Here is a 5,745-nt window from a genome sequence, read left to right on the forward strand (position 1 = left end):
CCCGCCGGGACGGGCGGGGGCTGGGAGCTGAGGCTCGGGCTTCGGAGGTCAGACCCCAGAGAGAGGACTGGGGGTGGCTGAGTGAACACAGCCTTAAAGGGGCTAGTGCGCCACAGTTAGCCGGAGGGAGTCCGGGAAAAAGTCTGCACCTGCCTAAGAGGCAAGAGACCATTGTTTCGGGGTGCACGAGGAGAGGGGATTCAGAGGACCGCCTAAACGAGCTCTAGAGACGGGTATGAGACGCTAAGGCTGCTGCTGCCGCCACCAAGAAGCCTGTGTGCAAGCACAGGTCACTATCCACACCTCCTTTCCGGGGAGCCTGTGCAGCCCGCCACTGCCAGGGTCCCGGGATCCAGGGACAACTTCCCCGGGAGAACGGACGGCGCCTCAGGCTGGTGCAACGTCCCGCCGGCCTCTGCCGCCGCAGGCCCGCCCCGCATCCGTACCCCTCCCTCCCCCCACCTGAGTGAGCCAGAGCCCCCGAATCAGCTGCTCCTTTAATCCCGTCCTGTCTGGGCGGGAACAGGCGCCCTCAGGCGACCTACATGCAGAGGTGGGTCCAAATCCAAAGCTGAACCCCAGGAGCTGTGCAAACAAAGAAGAAAAAGGGAAATCTCTCCCAGCAGCCTCAGGAGCAGCAGATTAAATCTCCACAATCAACTTGATGTACCTGCATCTGTGGGATACCTGAATACACAACGTATCATCCCAAAACTGAGGCGGTGGACTTTGGGAGCAACTCTAGATTTGGGGTTTGCCTTCTGCATCTAATCTGTTTCTGGTTTTATGTTCATCTTAGTTTAGTATTTAGAGTTTATTATCATTGGTGGATTTGTTTATTGATTTGGTTGCTCTCTTCCTTTTTATATATATATATTTTTTTTCGTTTTTCTCTTTTTGTGAGTGTGTATGCTTCTTTGTGTGATTTCATATGCATAGCTTTGCTTTCACAATTTGTCCAAGGGTTCTGTCTGTCCTTTTTTTTTTTAGTACAGTATTTAGCTCATGTTATCATTGGTAGATTTGTTTATTGGTTTGGTTGCTCTCTTCTTTCTTTCTTTTTATATAACTTTTTAATCTTTATTTTTAATAATTTTTAAAATTTTTATTATTATTTTCTTTCTTTCTTTTTTTTCCTCCCTTTTCATCTGAGCTGTGTGGCTGACAGGGTCTTGGTGCTCTGGCCGGGTGTGAGGCCTGTGGCTCTGAGGTGGGAGAGCTGAGTTCAGGACATTGGTGCACCAGAGACCTGCCGGCTCCACGTAATATCAAACGGTGAAAGCTCTCTCAGAGATCTCCATCTCAATGCTAAGACTCAACAACCAACAAGCTACAATGCTGGATACCCTATGCCAAACAACTAGCAAGACAGGAACACAATCCCACCCATTAGCAGAGAGGCTGCCTAAAATCATAATAAGGTCACAGACACCCCAAAACACACTACTGGACGCAGTCCTGCCCGACAGAAAGACAAGATCCAGCCTCATTCACCAGAACACAGGCACCAGCCCCCCCACCACCACCACCAGGAAGCCTACACAACCCACTGAACCAAGGGTCAGACACCAAAAACAACAGAAAATACAAACCTGCAGCCTTACCCCAAACACAGTAAGTTAAGCAAAATGAGAAGACAGAGAAACACACAGCAGATGAAGGATCAAGGTAAAAAGCCACCACACCAAACAAATGAAGAGGAAATAGGCAGTGTACCTGAAAAAGAATTCAGAGTAATGATAGTAAAATGATCCAAAATCTTGGAAATAGAATGGAGAAAATGCAAGAAATGTTTAACAAGGACCTAGAAGAACTAAAGAGCAAACAAACAATGCTGAACAAAACAATAAATGAAATTATAAATTCTCTAGAAGGAATCATAGCAGAATAACTGAGGCAGAAGAACGGATAAGTGACCTGGGAGATAAAATAGTGGAAATAACTACCACAGAACAGAATAAAGAAAAAAGAATGAAAAGAATTGAGGACAGTCTCAGAGAGCTCTGGGACAACATTAAACGCACCAACATTCAAATTATAGGGGTCCCAGAAGAAAAAAAGAAAAAGAAAGGGACTGAGAAAATATTTGAAGAGATTGTAGTTGAAAAGCAAATATTTTCTCCATTCTGAAGGTTGTCTTTTCATCTTGTTTATGGTTTCCTTTGCTGTGCAAAAGCTTTTAAGTTTCATTAGGTCCCATTTGTTTATTTTTGTTCTTATTTCATTACTCTAGGAGGTGGATCAAAAAAGATCTTGCTATGATTTATGTCAACTAAAAATAGAATTACCATATGATCCAGCAATCCCACTACTGGGCATATACCCAGAGAAAACCATAATTCAAAAAGACACATGCACCCCAATGTTCACTGCAGCACTATTTACAATAGCCATGTCATGGAAGCAACCTAAGTGTCCATCGACAGATGAATGGATAAAGAAGATGTGGCACATATATACAATGGAGTATTACTCAGCCAAAAAAGGAACGAAACTGAGTTATTTGTAGTGAGGTGGATGGACCTAGAGTCTGTCATACAGAGTGAAATAAGTCAGAAAGAGAAAAACAAATACCGTATGCTAACACATATATATGGAATCTAAAAAAAAAAAAAATTGTTCTGAAGAGCCTAGGGGCAGGACAAGAATAAAGACGCAGGTGTAGAGAACGGAATTGAGGACACTGGGAGTAGGAAGAGTAAGCTGGGACAAAGTGAGAGAGTGGCATGGACATATATACACTACCAAATGTAAAATAGATCGCTAGTGGGAAGCAGCTGCATAGCACAGGGAGATCAGCTCGGTGCTTTGTGACCACCTAGAGGGGTGGGATAGGGAGGGTGGGAGGGAGGCGCAAGAGGGAGGGGATATGGGGATATATGTATACATATAGCTGATTCACTTTGTTATACGGCAGAAACTAACACAATATTTCAAAGCAATTATACTCCAATAAAGATGTTAAAAATAAAATAAAGGAAGCTTACAGGAAGAGAAAGATTAAGGAAGCAAACTGAAGAACACATAATATTTTTAGGGAGATAATATATTCAATAGAAATAGAAAGTGATAGAATAGGTATCATTAAAAACTAAATTACTAACAGAGAAAAAACTTGAGGAAAGCACAGAGGATGGGAAGAAAAATACAAAGAGATTAAAGAAATTAGAGGAAAAACTAATACTTATGAAAGACCAAGATAATCCAACTAAGGAAAATTGGCAATCCTGAGGTAGAGAACCCAATAAATTAAATAGAAAATGTTTTCAAATATATAATAAAAGAGAATTTCCCTGAATGGGGGGTGGGGTGGGGTGGGGAATGGCATCTGCCAATTAAGTGTATAGAAAATGTTTTCAAATATATAATAAAAGAGAATTTCCCTGAATGGGGGGTGGGGTGGGGTGGGGAATGGCATCTGCCAATTAAGTGTATACCAGGTTCTAGGAAATATTGATTCAGAATACTGAAGATCAATGTACATTCTAATTAAAGTGTTGTTCCAGTTATTAAGCTATTGTTTCTCAACTTCAAGCCCACCCTCTATATCCAGTTTTGTGATGCTACAGCTGGGACTCTGCAGACCCCATTTCTCCTTTGCCAGACAGGGGAGGTTCTGCCAATAGAGGTTGACACCGGGAGACTGAAAGACTGGAGGATAAAGAAGGGACTTGCTCAGTTCTGTCTACTTCCCGTTGTCTTCTTGTGGATTTCCTACTACTGTCAGCATCACCCATTGCTTCTTTTTCACCCCAGCAGTTTCTTCTACAGTTGGGTCTAGTTTTCAGTTTTTCCAAAGTCATAAAACCAGTCTCATCACTCCCTACCCTCCACTCCAGAAGCATGAGCATCAGACAGTCAAAGCCCCGTCCCCCAAAGGTCTGAGGTTCTCCTCAAAGCTCCATGTTTTAATAGTTCCAGGTTCTTTACTTTGTTCTCCCAGTCCTACGGGTAGTAGCTCTTCTTGCACTTGCTACCTCCATGATACCTTAGTATTCTCTATCTGCCTTATCACTTAGCTAGGTAGCAATTCTCTATAATAAATTCTCTCTGTTAAAATACCTGGTAAGGTTTCTGTTTCCTTTACTGGACCCTGACTTTCCAGGCAGAAATATAAAAACCTTTTAGGGGAAGGGCAGGGTGATGAAACATAATTTAGGCTGACCTCAGCTTTCTTCACAGAAAATTAATGCCAGGAGACAATAGATCATTGTCTACAAAGTTCTAAGGGGAAAAAAAAAAAAGGGAAACCCCAGAAATATTTTATCCAGCCAAGGTATTGATCAAATATAAAGACAATAGGCAGACATTCTCAAATATAAAAGAACTTAAGGAACAGAATCACTGTTTTTTGTCCCAACTGCAGTTGGTGGGGAGAATGGCACCAGGATGGCCCTGAGCAAGATATAGAGGGTGTCTGTGGTGGAGAGCTGCTTAATGCAAGGTGTCTGACTCCAAGTGGGGTGAGGAAGATGTCCATGAGGAGGGGATGCCTGGTATGAGGAGTCAGGTAAAAGAGGAAGGTAGTCAAACATGGGATGTCAGGTACCAAGCAGGGTGATAAGGGTATCAGTGCTGGAGAGGGGAGCAGCAGAGATAGGAATTGATTATAACAGAGGATTCATCCAAAAAGTAAATATATTAAGAAAAATGGAAGCCAGATTCCTCACTGTTGGGAAAAGGAATTACAAATACAAAAATGGAGCAACCTAGACTAAGCCTTGCGGTATTAGATTGGATTGGAGTTATTAATGTGAATTCAAGTTTTCTACATATATAAATAGGTACAGAAATAAATGTTGATGTGTATATATGTAGCTCTATCTTCTAAGAGGACTTGGGAGCAATTATGACTCAATATCAATGAACACATCTACCACCAAAATTTTGGCTTCTAAATGCCATTTTTCACTGTAAGAAACCAGGGCTCTTTGGATAAAGGGCTGATTTCAGACTGATGGGGAAAATACAAGATGAACTTGAAAACCTTCTTGTGTCTCCCATCTCCAAAAAAGAAAGCCCTAAAGAATACTGGGGACATGTCAAAAAGACATATAAGCCAGCTTCTATTGGCCAAATCATGATAGTTGAAGCATCAAAATAAATAATTACATAACAACACATTGAATAAAACAGAAACCATAAATTGATACAAATATTAATTAACTAATTAAAAGTTTATAAAAATAGAGTTGCCACATGATCCAGCAATCCCACTTCTGAACAGTTATCCAGACAAAACTATAATTCAAAAAGACACATGCACCCCTATGTTCACAGCAGGACTATTCACAACAACCAAGACATGAAAACAACCTAAATGTCCATCAACAGATGAATGGATAAAGAAGATGTGGTACATATAAACAATGGAATACCACTCAGCTGTAAAAAAGGGTGAAATAATGCCATTTGCAGCAACATGGATGGACCTAGAGATTATCATACTAAGTGAAGTAAGTCAGAAAGAGGAATACAAATACCATATGATGTCACTTATATGTGGAATCTAAAATATGACACAAATGAACTTACCTATGAAGTAGACACAGACTCACAGACATAGATAACAGACTTGTGGTTGCCAGGGGGAAGGGGGTGGGGGAGGGATGGATTGGGAGTTTGGGATTAGCAGATGCAAACTACTATATATAAAATAGACAAAAAACAATGTTCTACTGTAGAGCACAGGGAACTATGTTCAATATCCTGTGATAAAGCATAATGAAAAAAATATGAAAAAGA

This window comes from Neophocaena asiaeorientalis, unplaced genomic scaffold (assembly GCF_003031525.2).
Source record: "Neophocaena asiaeorientalis asiaeorientalis breed wild unplaced genomic scaffold, Neophocaena_asiaeorientalis_V1.1 scaffold479, whole genome shotgun sequence".
Classification (NCBI taxonomy): domain Eukaryota; kingdom Metazoa; phylum Chordata; class Mammalia; order Artiodactyla; family Phocoenidae; genus Neophocaena; species Neophocaena asiaeorientalis.